Here is an 18,533-nt window from a genome sequence, read left to right as displayed (position 1 = left end):
TGTATTAGAACTAGTGATGAGCGAGTATACTCGTTGCTCGGGTTTTCCCAAGCATGCTCGGGTGATCTCCGAGTATTTTGGCGTGCTCGGAGATTTATTGTTTGTCGACGCAGCAGCATGATTTGCGGCTGCTAGACAGCCTGAATACATGTGGGGATCGTCTGTTAGGAATTACACACATGTATTCAGGCAGCCTAGCAGCCGCAAATCATGCAGCTGTGTCGACAAACAATAAATCTCCGAGCACGCCGAAATACTGGGAGATCACCCGAGCATGTTTGGGGAAACCCGAGGAACGAGCATACTCACTCATCACTAATTATAACGTATTTTTGCATTAAAAAGATGGCTAGAACACTTCCGTGAATACTGAAGAAGGCCTCACACATCCGTCCGTCTGCTGTTAACTCCAAGTTCCCATTTACATATACAGGAGATCTTCCTACCACTATGATAATTGGCTCGTGGAATGAGCCTCCAGTGGGAAGTCCGAGTCATTATGTCCATATTTACCCGAATGTATAATTGCGAGCGGCTCCATAATACAGGAGGCGGCGCGCCAGTCAGCAGAGCACAGGTCACTGGTTACTGATGCCAGTATTCAGCCAACAAGTAAAAAGGCTTTGTGGAAGAGATTCCACTTCCAATAATAGAGGTTTATGTAATTCCCTAATGTCCAAGTCAGGTGAGCGCACAGTGTATTGGTCCTAGGAATTCCCCACTGAATCTCCATAAATCACATTGATTTCCAGTCTCTCAATTATTTACAGAATTTCTGCAGCAGTAAATAGTAGAGAAACATCACCTACAGCCACAGGAAATACAAACACCGTTCTCAGAGTCCATGTACAGCCGGAATAATACAGCAGCAGGCCCAGCAACAAGCAAGAAGACACAGTTGAAGGCCGGCCTACAGGTGTAATAATGGAGCCACCCCCTCCAGAGGTGCCAGTACAGCCCCAATGCCCACCTCCCTCACTGGTGCCAATACAGTCCCAAGACCCCCCCCATACAGGAGCCCACCCACAACAAGAGTGCTGGTGTAAAGGGGTGTGCCGTGGAATAGGAGATTCCTCAGCACTGTGCAGTATTGAGGACCCGTGATTGACATCTGCTGTTCAAAGGGAACCAGGCGGATCTAAAGGGCCTTTTACACATAGCGAGATCGCTAGCGATATCACTAAAGCGTCACCGATTTTGTGACACAACAGCGATATCACTAGCGATCCCGCTTTGTGTGACATGTACCTACGACCGCACATGTCCACTGCGTCCAAAGCGCTGCCGAATTTTGACCCCTTTTACGACCTTGTATGCAATAATACGTCCAAGGTCAGATCCCCAGCTTTGATGAGGGCTCCGGTGGTGAGCCCGCATCAAAGCCAGGACATGTCAGCTGTTTTGAACAGCTGACATGTGCCCGCAATAGGCGCAGGTGGAATTGCGGTCCACCCGCGCCTATTAACTAGTTAAATGCCGCTGTCAAACACTGACAGCGGCATTTAACAAGCACTTCTGGCCGCCGGGCCGGAAATAGGCGCATCGCCGACCCCCTGTCACGTGATCGGGGGGTCAGCGATGCGTTGGCATAACAACCAGAGGTCTCCTGGAGACCTCTATGGTTGTGGAGGCCGGACTGCTGTGAGCGCCACCCGGTGGTTCGGCACTCACAGCAATGCAGTAATTCAGCTACATATAGGCGATCTGCTCATCGCCTATATGTAAAAGACAATCAGGCTATGGCAGCTTCAAGACTCCCATGGAGGCTAATGAAGCATGCCAAAATTTAAAAAAAAGTTTTTAAAAATGAGAAAAAAAAAAAAATATATATAAAAGTTTACATCATCCCCCTTCGCCCCATTCAAAATAAAAAAAAAGGATTAACCCAATCGCTAAACAGCATGGAGGGAAAAAAAAAAGTCAAAATGCCAGAATTACACTTTTTTGTTTTTGGTCACCACGACATTGCATTAAAATGCAATAACGGGCGATCAAAAGAACGTATCTGCACATAAATTGTATCATTAAAGGGAATCTGTCACCTCTTTTTTGAGATATCATATAATGATATCATTCAATTGTGTGTCACATAAGGATTCTCTTAGTACTTTTGCTTCCCCCTGACCCCGCACCTTTCATGCATAAATACTTTTTTATATCGGTTCAGATGTATGTAAACTGCCGCTGTCCGGTCCGCTGGGCGGGGCTTATTCACCTGCTCCCCCCCTCCCTGTCTTGCTCTACAGAAGAAATGCATAGAGCAAGACAGGGAGGGGGGAGCAGGTGAATAAGCCCCGCCCAGCGGACCGGACAGCGGCAGTTTACATACATCTGAACTGATATAAAAAAGGTATTTATGCATGAAAGGTGCGGGGTCAGGGGGAAGCAAAAGTACTAAGAGAATGCTTATGTGACACACAATCGAATATCATTGTATGATATCTCAAAAAAGGGGTGACAGAGTCCCTTTAAAGGGAATCTGTCACCCTTTTTTTGCCCAATGAACTGCCAGCATTGACATCAGGGGCTTATCTACAGCATTCTGTTGAGGGCAGAGCAGAGTCCTGCAGTGCGCAGGCGTCAGGAGAGGTCTGGACTTGCGCACTGCAGTATTCTGCTCTGCCCTCAACAGGAAATGTGAAGCAAAAAAAGAAGAAATATGCAGCACTCACCAATGTAGCTGAAAAACTGTGAGTCTTTATTTCACATAATTTCCATCAAATGTGTGGACATGCAGGACATGGAGGAATGCTAGGGGAGGGAGGTGCCGGACAACGGCCGTTTCGCGATTACTCGCTTCTACGGGCCTGCGCCACTACAGGAAGGGAAGAAGAGGACGGCATCGTATGAAGATGGGAGGCGCCGGACCGTGACACCCATCAGACAGGACCGCCCCCCGTTGAGTATAATCTAACGTGTTTTTCTTCTCTTTTAGGTTACATCGGGGGCTTATCTACAGCCTTTCAGAATGCTGTAAATAAGCCCCTGATGTCAATGCCGGCAGCTGATAGTCAAAAAAAAAAAAAAAAAGTGTAACAGATTCCCTTTAAAAAGTCAGCTCAGCCTGCAAAAAATAAGCCCTCACCTAACCCATGATCACGAATAATGGAAACGCTACGAGTATCGAAAAATGCCGCAATTTTTATTTGTTTTGTAAGCAAACTTTGGAATGTTTTGTCACCACAGATACAAAAGAACCTAGACATGTTTGGTGTCTATGAACTCAGAATGACCTCGAGAATCATAATGGCAGGACAGTTTTAGCATTTAGTGAACCTAGCAAAAAAGTCAAACAAAAAAAACGTGCGAGATTGCACTTTTTTTGCAGTTTCACCGCACTTGGATTTTTTTCCCCCCATGTTCGAGTACATGACATGATAAAACCAACGATGACTTTCAAAAGAACAACTTCTTCCGCAAAAAATATGCCCTCACATGCCCATATTGACGGAAAAATAAAAAAAGTTATGGCTCTGGGAAGAAGGGGAGCAGAAAACGAAAAACGCAAAACCGAAAAAAGCTGGGTTCATTAAGGGGTGGTCAGTAACCGGCAGCGCTGTTGAACCCAGCACATGTCCGCTGCGTCAAAAGCACTGCCGAATTTTGAACACAGGCAATGCCGCAGGTGTTCATTGAATCGTGCGGAATCACCGCGTCCAATACATTGTACAGCTAAATAGACCTGCTGCGGTCTGGAAAGACGCGCCTCATGTCTGTGTCCGCAGGTAAGCCGGAGGCGTCTGTGCATGCGGAGTGGACATGGAGTTTCTTGAAATCCTATCCACTATGCTGTAACATCTGGCCACTGCGGATGTACGCAGCGTCCAACCCGCAGCATTTACTGACAGTGGGAACACATGCAAAAGCATCGAAGACTGGGTACGGAGCCAATCCCGAAGTGGGCGTCTGCGGTGGTGGTCAGGAGGGGAGCGTGAACCGGTCATTTTCTTCCAACGCTGACATATGGTACAGTTTGGGAGTGTGCAGCAGACAGGACGGGGCCGGCCCGTGTTAGGAGGGCTCATAGACCATTACTTGGCTTTGTTAAAAGGATTTTCGGCTTAGCTGGTAATACCGATGACCCCCGTTGGCGCCTGTATCTTAAGTGAACCGTGTTGGAGAACCATTTTAGTGGTGTTCTTATTGTAGTGAACATTGCATCTGCTTAGAAGTAGTTAGATGGCAAAGAGGATTAATGCAGCAAATGTTGAGTGTTTGTCATCTATGCTAATCTTCTATACACTTAATATCCTGTATTTGAATAATTTACTTTCTACAAAATTACCCTCTCCTTATACCTGTGTTAAAAAAAATAAATAGTTAAGTTGGTAACGTCTGCATTATCCTTGTCTGTCTGTTGCAACTCAGTAAGCTGTTTGTTACAGCCCTGGGATCACCACTTCCAGTGAGCCCCTGGCACAGCCCCCTCCAGAGGTGTCAAGACAGTCCTGGGCCCAAACCCCATCCAAAAGTGCTGAAACAGCCCTGTGCCCAACCCCCATCCAGAGGTCCTCTCACAGACCTGGGTCCACCCCCTTCCAGCAGTGCCAATACAGCCCTGGCCCCATCCTCCTCCAGAGGTACCGATGCAGTCCTGGGCCCTCCCCCTCCAGAGGTGCCAATAGAGTCTGGGTCCAACCCAATCCAGAGGTGTCGAAACAGCCCTGTGCCCAACCCCCATCCAGAGGTTCTGTCACAGACCTGGGTCCACCCCCTTCCAGCAGTGCCAATACAGCCCTGGCCCCATCCTCCTCCAGAGGTACCGATGCAGTCCTGGGCCCTCCCCCTCCAGAGGTGCCAATAGAGTCTGGGTCCAACCCAATCCAGAGGTGCCAAAACAGCCCTGTGCCCAACCCCCATCCAGAGGTTCTGTCACAGCCATGGGTCCACCCCCGTACAGCCCTGGCCCCAATCTCCTCCAGAGGTGGCAATGCAGCCCTGGGTCCTCCCCCTCCAGAGGTGCCAATGCCACCATGCCCCCTCCCTCCAGAGGTGCCAATGCAGCCCTGGGTCCTCCCCCTCCAGAGTAGCCAATACCACCATGCCCCCTCCCTCCAGAGGTCCGGTTCAGCCCTGGGCCATGATGGAGGTGCTGCCATCGTATAATCGCTGTGGACATAAACATTCTTCTTCTCCCCGTTCTCTGCAGTCCGCATATAGACAGTACTGCACACCGCACACATCTCACATTCAGGCCACTGATGGAGGGTCGGTGAGTGACCCGAGCAGCCATACATGGCAACAGCCAAATCCAGCAACCTAAGCACTATACGAATGGACCACAACTCCCAGCACTCCTTGCGGCACATTTTCAAACCTATAAAACTTTATAGAGTTCTCAGGCCATGACAACAGCCTCCGGGCTCCGCTGCAGCTATGTACCCGGCAGAATAATCAACCAGTAATAGAAACCACAAACAAAATGCGATCCCCGGGGAACCGTCACGGGGAACCGTCACGGGGAACAGTCCCGAAATAGAGAAGGCGCCACTCACCCCGCGGCTCTCACTGCCTGGCTCTCCTCAGATGCGAGCAGCAGAGTCAACATCCATTTTCTAAGGTGTAAAACGTCAAGGTCTCCTCAGACGTGCAGCATGATGGCGCAGGACTCGCCGGGCGGGGGCTGCGGCTCTCGGTAGATAACAGCCGTCTATAGGGCGATGCTTCCCACTACGAGACGGAAATGAATGAACGAGCGCCGGGACGTGCCGCGTTATTTATGAGGAGGCTGCTGTGTGCGGAGCATAAGATGGAGGAGCCGTGCACCTGCAGCATGCGCAGTACCGGCCGGAGCGGCGCAACGTAGCAGCTGCAGAGAGCGAGCAGCGGCGTCACCGCGACACTGACCGGTCCTCGCCGACCCTGCCTGCTCCTCACCGCCGCTCCACATGCTGTGGCTGAGCTCGGTCACAGCTGCCCTGCGTGATCGGAGGACACAGACCTGTATGTGGGGAGAAGTCGTAAAGCGATTCACCTACCTGTATATACTGTATAGCCATAGTACTGACTGTCCATACTGTATACACGTGTGACCACCGGCCATAGTACTGACTGTCCATACTGTATACACGTGTGACCACCGGCCATAGTACTGACTGTATATACTGTATACACGTGTGACCACCGGCCATAGTACTGACTGTCCATACTGTATACACGTGTGACCACCGGCCATAGTACTGACTGTCCATACTGTATACACGTGTGACCACCGGCCATAGTACTGACTGTATATACTGTATACATGTGTGACCACCGGCCATAGTACTGTCTGTATATACTGTATACACGTGTGACCACCGGCCATTGTACTGACTGTCCATACTGTATACACGTGTGACCACCGGCCATAGTACTGACTGTCCATACTGTATACATGTGTGACCACCGGCCATAGTACTGTCTGTATATACTGTATACACGTGTGACCACCGGCCATAGTACTGTCTGTATATACTGTATACACGTGTGACCACCGGCCATAGTACTGACTGTATATACTGTATACATGTGTGACCACCGGCCATAGTACTGACTGTCCATACTGTATACACGTGTGACCACCGGCCATAGTACTGACTGTCCATACTGTATACACGTGTGACCACCGGCCATAGTACTGACTGTCCATACTGTATACACGTGTGACCACCGGCCATAGTACTGTCTGTATATACTATATACATGTGTGACCACCGGCCATAGTACTGTCTGTATATACTATATACATGTGTGACCACCGGCCATAGTACTGTCTGTATATACTGTATACATGTGTGACCACCGGCCATAGTACTGACTGTCCATACTGTATACACGTGTGACCACCGGCCATAGTACTGTCTGTATATACTATATACACGTGTGACCACCGGCCATAGTACTGTCTGTATATACTGTACACATGTGTGACCACCGGCCATAGTACTGTCTGTATATACTGTATACACGTGTGACCACCGGCCATAGTACTGACTGTATATACTGTATACATGTGTGACCACCGGCCATAGTACTGACTGTCCATACTGTATACACGTGTGACCACCGGCCATAGTACTGTCTGTATATACTATATACATGTGTGACCACCGGCCATAGTACTGTCTGTATATACTATATACATGTGTGACCACCGGCCATAGTACTGACTGTATACACGTGTGACCACCGGCCATAGTACTGTCTGTATATACTGTATACACGTGTGACCACCGGCCATAGTACTGTCTGTATATACATGTGTGACCACCGGCCATAGTACTGTCTGTATATACTATATACACGTGTGACCACCGGCCATAGTACTGTCTGTATATACTATATACATGTGTGACCACCGGACATAGTACTGTCTGTATATACTATATACATGTGTGACCACCGGCCATAGTACTGTCTGTATATACTGTACACATGTGTGACCACCGGCCATAGTACTGTCTGTATATACTGTATACTGTGTGACCACCGGCCATAGTACTGACTGTATATACTGTATGCATGTGTGACCACCGGCCATAGTACTGTCTGTATATACTATATACATGTGTGACCACCGGCCATAGTACTGTCTGTATATACTGTATACATGTGTGACCATCGGCCATAGTACTGTCTGTATATACTATATACATGTGTGACCACCGGCCATAGTACTGTCTGTATATACTGTATACATGTGTGACCACCGGCCATAGTACTGACTGTATATACTGTATACATGTGTGACCACCGGCCATAGTACTGTCTGTATATACTATATACATGTGTGACCACCGGCCATAGTACTGTCTGTATATACTATATACATGTGTGACCACCGGCCATAGTACTGACTGTCCATACTGTATACACGTGTGACCACCGGCCATAGTACTGTCTGTATATACTATATACATGTGTGACCACCGGCCATAGTACTGCCTGTATATACTGTTTACATGTGTGACCACCGGCCATAGTACTGACTGTCCATACTGTATACACGTGTGACCACCGGCCATAGTACTGTCTGTATATACTATATACATGTGTGACCACCGGCCATAGTACTGTCTGTATATACTGTACACATGTGTGACCACCGGCCATAGTACTGTCTGTATATACTGTATACACGTGTGACCACCGGCCATAGTACTGTTTGTATATACTGTATACATGTGTGACCACCGGCCATAGTACTGACTGTATATACTGTATACATGTGTGACCACCGGCCATAGTACTGTCTGTATATACTGTATACATGTGTGACCACCGGCCATAGTACTGTCTGTATATACTGTATACACGTGTGACCACCGGCCATAGTACTGTCTGTATATACTATATACATGTGTGACCACCGGCCATAGTACTGTCTGTATATACTATATACATGTGTGACCACCGGCCATAGTACTGTCTGTATATACTGTATACATGTGTGACCACCGGCCATAGTACTGACTGTATATACTGTATACATGTGTGACCACCGGCCATAGTACTGTCTGTATATACTATATACATGTGTGACCACCGGCCATAGTACTGTCTGTATATACTGTACACATGTGTGACCACCGGCCATAGTACTGTCTGTATATACTGTATACATGTGTGACCACCGGCCATAGTACTGACTGTCCATACTGTATACACGTGTGACCACCGGCCATAGTACTGTCTGTATATACTATATACATGTGTGACCACCGGCCATAGTACTGCCTGTATATACTGTTTACATGTGTGACCACCGGCCATAGTACTGACTGTCCATACTGTATACACGTGTGACCACCGGCCATAGTACTGTCTGTATATACTATATACATGTGTGACCACCGGCCATAGTACTGTCTGTATATACTGTACACATGTGTGACCACCGGCCATAGTACTGTCTGTATATACTGTATACACGTGTGACCACCGGCCATAGTACTGTTTGTATATACTGTATACATGTGTGACCACCGGCCATAGTACTGACTGTATATACTGTATACATGTGTGACCACCGGCCATAGTACTGACTATACATACTGTATACATTAGAGTTGAGCGAAACGGGTCGAAAAATTTCAAAAGTCGCCGACTTTTGGCAAAGTCGGGTTTCATGAAACGAAACCCGACCCTAGGATGAGGTCGGCCACGAGGTCTGCGACTTACGCGCCAAAGTCGCGTTTCAAAAGTTTGTTTTGCGCTCTTTTTCAGCCAATCAGGATCCACGGACACTGAGGGCAACGTGATGACATAGGCACGGGTCACCACCATCTTTCAGAAGGGCATGCAAGTGATTGGCTTGCTTTGGGGGGCATCACAGGGGGTATAAAAGGGCGTGCACGCCGACCGCCATGTTACTCATGCTGATCTCAGAATAGGGAGAGCTGCTGCTGATGATGATTCTGTAGGGAGAGCGTTAGGCAGGGAAGAAGACACCAAAAACTGCTTCTGCTGCTAGCGATTTTGCCTGTACAACACACCAGTCACTGTGTGTGCAGTGCAAGGGGAGGCTATATAGTGGTGTATCAGTGGTGTTGGTTGTTGGGCTGCCTTCTAAGGCTTCCTGACATTCCTGCATTGCTGTTTACCCACTGCTCCGCAAACTGCTTTTTTAAAAGCAATCCCAATTTTTTTTTTGTCCTGCTGAGAAGAAAAAAAAACTGCTTCTGCTGCTAGCGATTTTGCCTGTACAACACATCAGTCACTGTGTGTGCAGTGCAAGGGGAGGCTATATAGTGGTGTATCAGTGGTGTTGGTTGTTGGGCTGCCTTCTAAGGCTTCCTGACATTCCAGCATTGCTGTTTACCCACTGCTCCGCAAACTGCTTTTTTAAAAGCAATCCCAATTTTTTTTTTTGTCCTGCTGAGGTACTGAGCGTGCATTTTTTCACACCATACAGCGGTGTACGCTCCTCACACAGTACCGTGTAACGGCTGTTATCACAGCCACAGTGAAGCTATCAGTGTGTCACTCTGTGAGAATAAAACGAGGACATGTTCCGTTCTTACAGACCTGCACTCTAGGGAGATTCCTATTCTGCCCAATTCTACATACACCTTGTAGTTTGTTATACACTAGCCAATTTCTGCCTGTGACATAGCGCTGTGATATTCAGTGGGCCTCACACAATCCATAAGTGTCCAGTGTCCACAAGTGTGTGCAGAAATTCAAAATCTCCCTTATCCTCTAGTCACTTTGGTCACATCTGTGCCATCGAGCCTGTCACATAGCGCTCAGATATTCATTGGGCGTCACACAATCCAAAAGTGTCCACAAGTGTCTGCAGAAATTCAAAATCTCCCTTATCCTCTCGTCACTTTTGTCACAGCTGTGCCATCGAGCCTGTCACATAGCGCTCAGATATTCATTGGGCCTCACACAATCCAAAAGTGTCCAGTGTCCACAAGTGTGTGCAGAAATTCAAAATCTCCCTTATCCTCTAGTCACTTTGGTCACAGCTGTGCCATCGAGCCTGTCACATAGCGCTCAGATATCAGTGGGCCTCACACAATCCAAAAGTGTCCAGTGTCCACAAGTGTCTGCTGAAATTCAAAATCTCACTTATCCTCTCGTCACTTTTGTCACAGCTGTGCCATCGAGCCTGTCACATAGCGCTCAGATATTCATTGGGCCTCACACAATCCAAAAGTGTCCAGTGTCCACAAGTGTGTGCAGAAATTCAAAATCTCCCTTATCCTCTAGTCACTTTGGTCACAGCTGTGCCATCGAGCCTGTCACATAGCGCTCAGATATTCATTGGGCCTCACACAATCCAAAAGTGTCCAGTGTCCACAAGTGTGTGCAGAAATTCAAAATCTCCCTTATCCTCTAGTCACTTTGGTAACAGCTGTGCCATCGAGCCTGTCACATAGCGCTCAGATATTCATTGGGCCTCACACAATCCAAAAGTGTCCAGTGTCCACAAGTGTCTGCTGAAATTCAAAATCTCACTTATCCTCTAGTCACTTTGGTCACAGCTGTGCCATTGAGCCTGTCACATAGCGCTCAGATATTCATTGGGCCTCACACAATCCAAAAGTGTCCAGTGTCCACAAGTGTGTGCAGAAATTCAAAATCTCCCTTATCCTCTAGTCACTTTGGTCACAGCTGTGCCATCGAGCCTGTCACATAGCGCTCAGATATTCATTGGGCCTCACACAATCCAAAAGTGTCCAGTGTCCACAAGTGTGTGCAGAAATTCAAAATCTCCCTTATCCTTTAGTCACTTTGGTCACAGCTGTGCCATCGAGCCTGTCACATAGCGCTCAGATATTCATTGGGCCTCACACAATCCAAAAGTGTCCAGTGTCCACAAGTGTGTGCAGAAATTCAAAATCTCCCTTATCCTCTAGTCACTTTTGTCACAGCTGTGCCATCGAGCCTGTCACATAGCGCTCAGATATTCATTGGGCCTCACACAATCCAAAAGTGTCCAGTGTCCACAAGTGTGTGCAGAAATTTAAAATCTCCCTTATCCTCTGGTCACTTTGGTCACAGCTGTGCCATCGAGCCTGTCACATAGCGCTCAGATATCAGTGGGCCTCACACAATCCAAGAGTGTCCAGTGTCTGCAGAAATTCAAAATCTCCCTTATCCTCTCGTCACTTTTGTCACAGCTGTGCCATCGAGCCTGTCACATAGCGCTCAGATATTCATTGGGCCTCACACAATCCAAAAGTGTCCAGTGTCCACAAGTGTCTGCTGAAATTCAAAATCTCACTTATCCTCTAGTCACTTTGGTCACAGGCACAGCTGTGCCATCGAGCCTGTCACATAGCGCTCAGATATCAGTGGGCCTCACACAATCCAAAAGTGTCCAGTGTCCACAAGTGTGTGCAGAAATTCAAAATCTCCCTTATCCTCTCGTCACTTTTGTCACAGCTGTGCCATCGAGCCTGTCACATAGCGCTCAGATATTCATTGGGCCTCACACAATCCAAAAGTGTCCACAAGTGTCTGCAGAAATTCAAAATCTCCCCTGTCCTATAGACACCTTGTACCTTGTTTTACATTACTATATAGTTTGTTGGATTTTGTCTACATTTCTACCAAAAATGAGGAAGGCTGGTGGAAGAGGCCATGGAATTGGGCGGGGGTTGGCAGCTGGTAATGATGGTGTTGGTGGTGGATCTGATGGTAGTGGCAAGAGCAAAATAGGACCGAATGCAGGAGGTGTTGAGCCTGCGTCATCGTCTGGCTACATAAGGCCTCGAACGCTTAGTTTTCTAGGAGTTGGCAAACCGCTTTTAAAGCCAGAGCATCAGGAAAAAGTTTTGTCTTACATTGCTGACTCAGCCTCCAGCTCTATCGCTTCTTCAGTTGTAAAAAGTAAAAGCACTGAGTCGTCATTGGAGGCTCATGTTCATGAACCACACCTTTCCTTGTGTCCTTCACCCCAACCAAGATTGAAGGATGACGCAGGCCATACTACTGATTACTCCATGGAGCTGTTTTCACATACCATGCCTGGATTATCAAGTGAAATGGTGAATTACCCAGGCCAAGATGAATCTGACATGGAGTGCACTGATGCACAGCCGCTGATGGATGATTCTGCTGGTACATTCACTCAGAGCACTACATTGTCCTCGCAGTGTACAGAGCCAGATTCTGACCCTCATGAGACTCAGGTGCCCCTTCCCGCACACTATACCACCATACACGGTGACACAGAGGAAGGTGCACATGACATAGAAGAGGAGGTGATGGATGACCCAGTTGTTGACCCAGATTGGCATCCATTGGGGGAAGAGGGTGCTGCTTCCAATAGCTCAGATGAGGAGCATCCACAGCAGACATCGACATTGCAACAGCTGTTATCTGGCAGGCCCGGAGCACTCCAAAGACAGGTTCCAAACATCAAAAGAGTTGCTGGACAGCTTGTCCAGAGGTTCAAAAGATCACAGTGTGCTAGGCCGCAAAATGTCTGCCAAAGTAGGAAGAGTGCAGTGTGGCACTTTTTTGAACAAAATCCTCATGATCAGGCCAAGGTTATCTGTAAGAAGTGCGCAAAGACCTTTAGCCGAGGGAAAAATCTGAAAAATTTGAATACCAGTTGCATGCTTAGACATTTAACCAGCTTCACTTGCAAGCGTGGACACAACACCAAACCTCAAGTGCCACAACGAAGGTAGTCAGCAACGCTACATTGTTTCCCCCACTGTAAGCCCACCGGTTAGCACAGCAGCAAATGTTGAGGTGTCGTTGCAAGGCCACAGCAGTCAGGGAATCCCACTGTTATATCAACGAAAGACTGATTCTAGGCCATCAGAAAGAACACCAACTCCATCACCATCATCAACCCTCTCTCAGTCCGCCCTGTCCACCGCTACTTCCACCATATGCAGCTCTCAAGTCCAGCTCACCCTCCCAGACACTATGAGTAGGTCAAGAAAGTACTCAGTCTCTCATCCGCGTACACTGGGTTTGAACGCCCACATTGCCAAACTAATCTCGTTTGAGATGATGCCCTTTCGGTTGGTGGAAAGCGCAGCTTTCTGCGAACTCATGGCCTATGCAGTACCACGCTATGACCTAACCAGTCGCCACTTCTTCTCTCGCAAAGCCATCCCAGCCCTCCACCATCATGTGAAAGACCGCATTGTCCATGCACTCAAGCAGTCAGTGAGCGGAAAGGTGCACCTCACAACTGATGAATGGTCCAGTCGGCATGGCCAGGGCCGTTACGTGTCCATCACTGCTCACTGGGTTAATGTGGTGGATGCAGGGTCCACAGGGGACAGCGGTGGTGGGACAGTGCTGCCTAGCCCACGGTATAGGAAACAGTTGGCTGTAGGCGTTCGACCTTCCTCCTCCTCCTCCTCCAGAAGCGAAAGCTCGTCCACAGAGCGCAGTCGTACGAGCACTCCATCTGCAGCTGCCACTGTTGCACACGAGGTGTCCCCCTATCGAGCAGCTAGTGGAAAGCGTCAGCAGGCAGTGTTGCAGATGATGTGTTTGGGCGACAGACACACCGCCGAGGTGCTGGCCGAGTACTTTCAGCGACAAACTGAGTCATGGCTGGGCAGTGTACATCTTGAGGCAGGCAAGGTAGTTAGTGATAACGGGCGTAATTTTGTGGCAGCCATAGCCCTTTCAAAACTCAGCCACATACCTTGCTTGGCTCACACCTTGAACCTGGTGGTGCAGTGCTTCCTCAAAAATTATCTGGAGTTAACAGCCCTGCTCCAGAAGGTGCGAAGACTGTGCGCGCACATCCGCCGGTCGCCTGTACACTCCGTTTGTATGCAGAAACTGCAGCGATTGCTCCACCTTCCCAACCACCGCCTCATTATCGACATTGCAACAAGGTGGAACTCCACCCTGCACATGGTGGAGCGGCTGTGCGAGCAGAGGCAGGCCATAATGCATTTGTGGGAGGATACACGGCCAGGCACTTTGAGAGCAGACATGGAGTTGACCGGTGTGCAGTGGTCGAAGCTGAAAGACCTCTGTAATGTCCTTCAGTGTTTTGAGGAATGCACACGGCTGGTAAGTGCAGACGACGCCATCCTAAGCATGAGCATCCCACTTATGCGTCTGCTCATGCAAACTTTGACGCACCTTAAGGAGCAGGCTTCTGCAGCCAATGTTGATGAGGAGGAAGAGGAGGAGGGAATCCTTGATGACATTCAGCCATTGTCTGCTCAGGGACCTCTCCTGGACGAGGTGGAGGAAGAAGAGGAGGAGGATGATGGGGATGATTACTTGGGGAGGAGGATGCATCTCGTGGGGCAAGTGAAAATGTTGGCGTGGCAAGGTCTGGTACAGGGTTTGTGCGTGACTGGAGGGATGTGGATTTGCCAGAAAGTGCTCCTCCAACCAGCACTCGCAGTGCATCATTGACACCGGGAACATTGGCCCACATGTCAGATTATGCCTTGCAGATCCTAAAGAGGGACCCCCGCATTGCCAAAATGATGAACGATGACGACTACTGGTTGGCCAGCATCCTGGATCCACGCTATAAAGGCAAATTACAAAACATCATGCCACAGGAGAACCTTGACCTAATATTGGCTAATAAACAAGCAACTCTGGTAAATCGGTTGCTTGAGGCATTCCCAGCACACAGCAGCGGTGATGGTTCTCACACGAGCCGTACGGGCCGGGGGCAGCTTGGCAGAGGTGTTCGTGGTGCACACAGCAGAAGTGGCGTTGGAGACAGGGGTTTCATGACAATGTGGTGGACTGATTTTTCAAGTACCGCTCACACAACTGGTAATACTGCATCGATGGAAAGTGACAGGAGACAGCAGTTGTCAACTATGGTTACAAACTACTTTTCCTCCCATATCGATGTTCTCCCACACAGGTCATTCCCCTTTGACTATTGGGCCGCTAAACTGGACACCTGGCCTGAATTGGCACAATATGCCTTACAGGAGCTCGCTTGCCCAGCTGCAAGTGTGCTATCGGAAAGAGTCTTCAGTGCAGCTGGATCCTGACAGAAAAAAGGACCCGTCTGTCAACCCAAAATGTGGATGATCTAACCTTCATTAAAATGAACCACGCATGGGTTTCCAAGGATTTTGTCCCACCTTCCCCTGATGACACATAGGGTGACAGAAAAATGGCTTGCTTTGGTCCACCTCTTCCTGGGACTTGACCTATTTCACCTTTTGCATCAGCTGAATGTCCAACATCAACATATGCCACTTTCTAAAACTCCCTAACTGTGCTGCCTCCCCCCCCCATGGCCGGGGTCACCACCTAGCGCACGACACCGTGCGAGTGCCGTTGCCCTGGACAGGTGGGTAGGCCGACTCTTGGGCGCGGGCACTGGCACAGGGTCCTTCATAGTGCAATCAAGTGTCTCTGACGTGGTGGTGCACACCCGCTGTCAGACACACCGCCGTACTATGAGGGGCCCAGTGCCAGTACCGACGCCCACGAGTGGGCCCCCCTTGCTTGGGCAGGGCCCCAGCATTTGCAATCTTTACCTCTCCCTGCTCCTCCGTTGTGTAGTCTGGGTCGTCAAATCCATACTGTGCCTGACACCGTCTGAGCCTGCCTCCTGATGTATAGACATATATTTTGAATGTGTACGCTATCCATACATGTTATCCGGGGAAACGGTACCCTTTCTAACCTTTGTGCAATCACGTGCAATTCATACTGGGCCTAACACCGTCTGAGCCTGCCTCCTGATGTATAGACATATATTTTGAATGTGTACGCTATCCATACATGTTATCCGGGGATACGGTACCCTTTCTAACCTTTGTGCAATCACGTGCAATCCATACTGGGCCTAACACCATCTGAGCCTGCCTCCTGATGTATAGACATATATTTTGAATGTGTACGCTATCCATACATGTTATCCGGGGAAACGGTACCCTTTCTAACCTTTGTGCAATCACGTGCAATCCATACTGGGCCTAACACCGTCTGAGCCTACCTCCTGATGTATAGACATATAATTTGAATGTGTACGCTATCCATACATGTTATCCGGGGAAACGGTACCCTTTCTAACCTTTGTGCAATCACGTGCAATCCATACTGGGCCTAACACCATCTGAGCCTGCCTCCTGATGTATAGACATATATTTTGAATGTGTACGCTATCCATACATGTTATCCGGGGAAACAGTACCCTTTCTAACCTTTGTGCAATCCATACTGGGCCTAACACCGTCTGAGCCTGCCTCCTGATGTATAGACATATATTTTGAATGTGTACGCTATCCATACATGTTATCCGGGGATACGGTACCCTTTCTAACCTTTGTGCAATCACGTGCAATCCATACTGGGCCTAACACCGTCTGAGCCTGCCTCCTGATGTATAGACATATATTTTGAATGTGTACGCTATCCATACATGTTATCTGGGGATAGGGTACCCTTTCTAACCTTTGTGCAATCACGTGCAATCCATACTGGGCCTAACACCGTCTGAGCCTGCCTCCTGATGTATAGACATATATTTTGAATGTGTACGCTATCCATACATGTTATCTGGGGATACGGTACCCTTTCTAACCTTTGTGCAATCACGTGCAATCCATACTGGGCCTAACACCGTCTGAGCCTGCCTCCTGATGTATAGACATATATTTTGAATGTGTACGCTATCCATACATGTTATCTGGGGATACGGTACACTTTCTAACCTTTGTGCAATCACGTGCAATCCATACTGGTCCTAACACCATCTGAGCCTGCCTCCTGATGTATAGACATATATTTTGAATGTGTACGCTATACATACATGTTATCTGGGGATACGGTACCCTTTCTAACCTTTGTGCAATCACGTGCAATCCATACTGGGCCTAACACCGTCTGAGCCTGCCTCCTGATGTATAGACATATTTTGAATGTGTACGCTATCCATACATGTTATCCGGGGATACGGTACCCTTTCTAACCTTTGTGCAATCACGTGCAATCCATACTGGGCCTAACACCGTCTGAGCCTGCCTCCTGATGTATAGACATATATTTTGAATGTGTACGCTATCCATACATGTTATCCGGGGAAACGGTTCCCTTTCTAACCTTTGTGCAATCACGTGCAATCCATACTGGGCCTAACACCGTCTGAGCCTGCCTCCTGATGTATAGACATATATTTTGAATGTGTACGCTATCCATACATGTTATCCGGGGAAACGGTACCCTTTCTAACCTTTGTGCTATCACGTGCAATCCATACTGGGCCTAACACCGTCTGAGCCTGCCTCCTGATGTATAGACATATTTTGAATGTGTACGCTATCCATACATGTTATCCGGGGATACGGTACCCTTTCTAACCTTTGTGCAATCACGTGCAATCCATACTGGGCCTAACCGTCTGAGCCTGCCTCCTGATGTATAGACATATATTTTGAATGTGTACGCTATCCATACATGTTATCCGGGGATACGGTACCCTTTCTAACCTTTGTGCAATCACATGCAATCCATACTGGGCCTAACACCGTCTGAGCCTGCCTCCTGATGTATAGACATATATTTTGAATGTGTACGCTATCCATACATGTTATCTGGGGATACGGTACCCTTTCTAACCTTTGTGCAATCACGTGCAATCCATACTGGGCGTGAGAACGGCTGGCGAGCTGTTAAGCAAGCTACAGCACCTGTGGTTTGCACACGTAAGTTTTTCATTTTTTCAGGAATGACGGTTAGGCCTAATTCCGGAACTGCGGTTGACCTGCACTTACTGGGAAATCATTGTTCGCGGGTAATAATTGTCATCAGTGATCCCCATCACTAACGTTGTTCAGCGGGTTATCTGCACCTGTAAGCGACAAACGCTGGCCTTTTCAGTGTAGCGCACATGCAGCCACGGACATGTAAGGGCATGACACACCAGTTATTGGCCAATCTCATGTGCCAGAGCCTCACGTGTCCCTCTAGTAGGCCGGACTCGGACCGCGGGGCATGACGGAGTGTCGTTCGTTAACGGAATTAAGCTTGCAATGTGTGCATCTGTTCTGTAGCTGGCATGGTTGAGGTTTCCCAGGTGGAGTCGAATTTAACCGTAGGCTCCACTCCTGGTGGTGCCCTTCTGGACATTC

The 18,533-nt window shown here is 48.4% G+C and overlaps 1 protein-coding gene across 2 annotated transcripts in view; it reads right to left on the bottom strand.

Annotated features, from left to right (window-relative positions):
* GLRB (glycine receptor beta) overlaps positions 1-5,888 on the bottom strand; it is a 163,218-nt gene extending 157,330 nt beyond the window's left edge. Inside the window, exon 1 of one of the 2 annotated variants that reach the window (XM_073576486.1) lies at positions 5,496-5,888. The gene's annotated coding sequence lies outside the window, so the exon portion shown is untranslated. The remainder of the gene's footprint in view (positions 1-5,495) is intronic. The other variant, XM_073576475.1, reaches the window with a different exon arrangement.
* Between the last annotated feature and the right edge of the window lie 12,645 nt (positions 5,889-18,533).

This window comes from Dendrobates tinctorius, unplaced genomic scaffold (assembly GCF_039654945.1).
Source record: "Dendrobates tinctorius isolate UK_male_01 unplaced genomic scaffold, ASM3965494v1 ptg000008l, whole genome shotgun sequence".
Classification (NCBI taxonomy): Eukaryota; Metazoa; Chordata; class Amphibia; order Anura; family Dendrobatidae; genus Dendrobates; species Dendrobates tinctorius.
The sequence above is the reverse complement of the archived record's forward strand: the minus strand, read 5'-3'. Positions and strand labels throughout refer to the sequence as shown.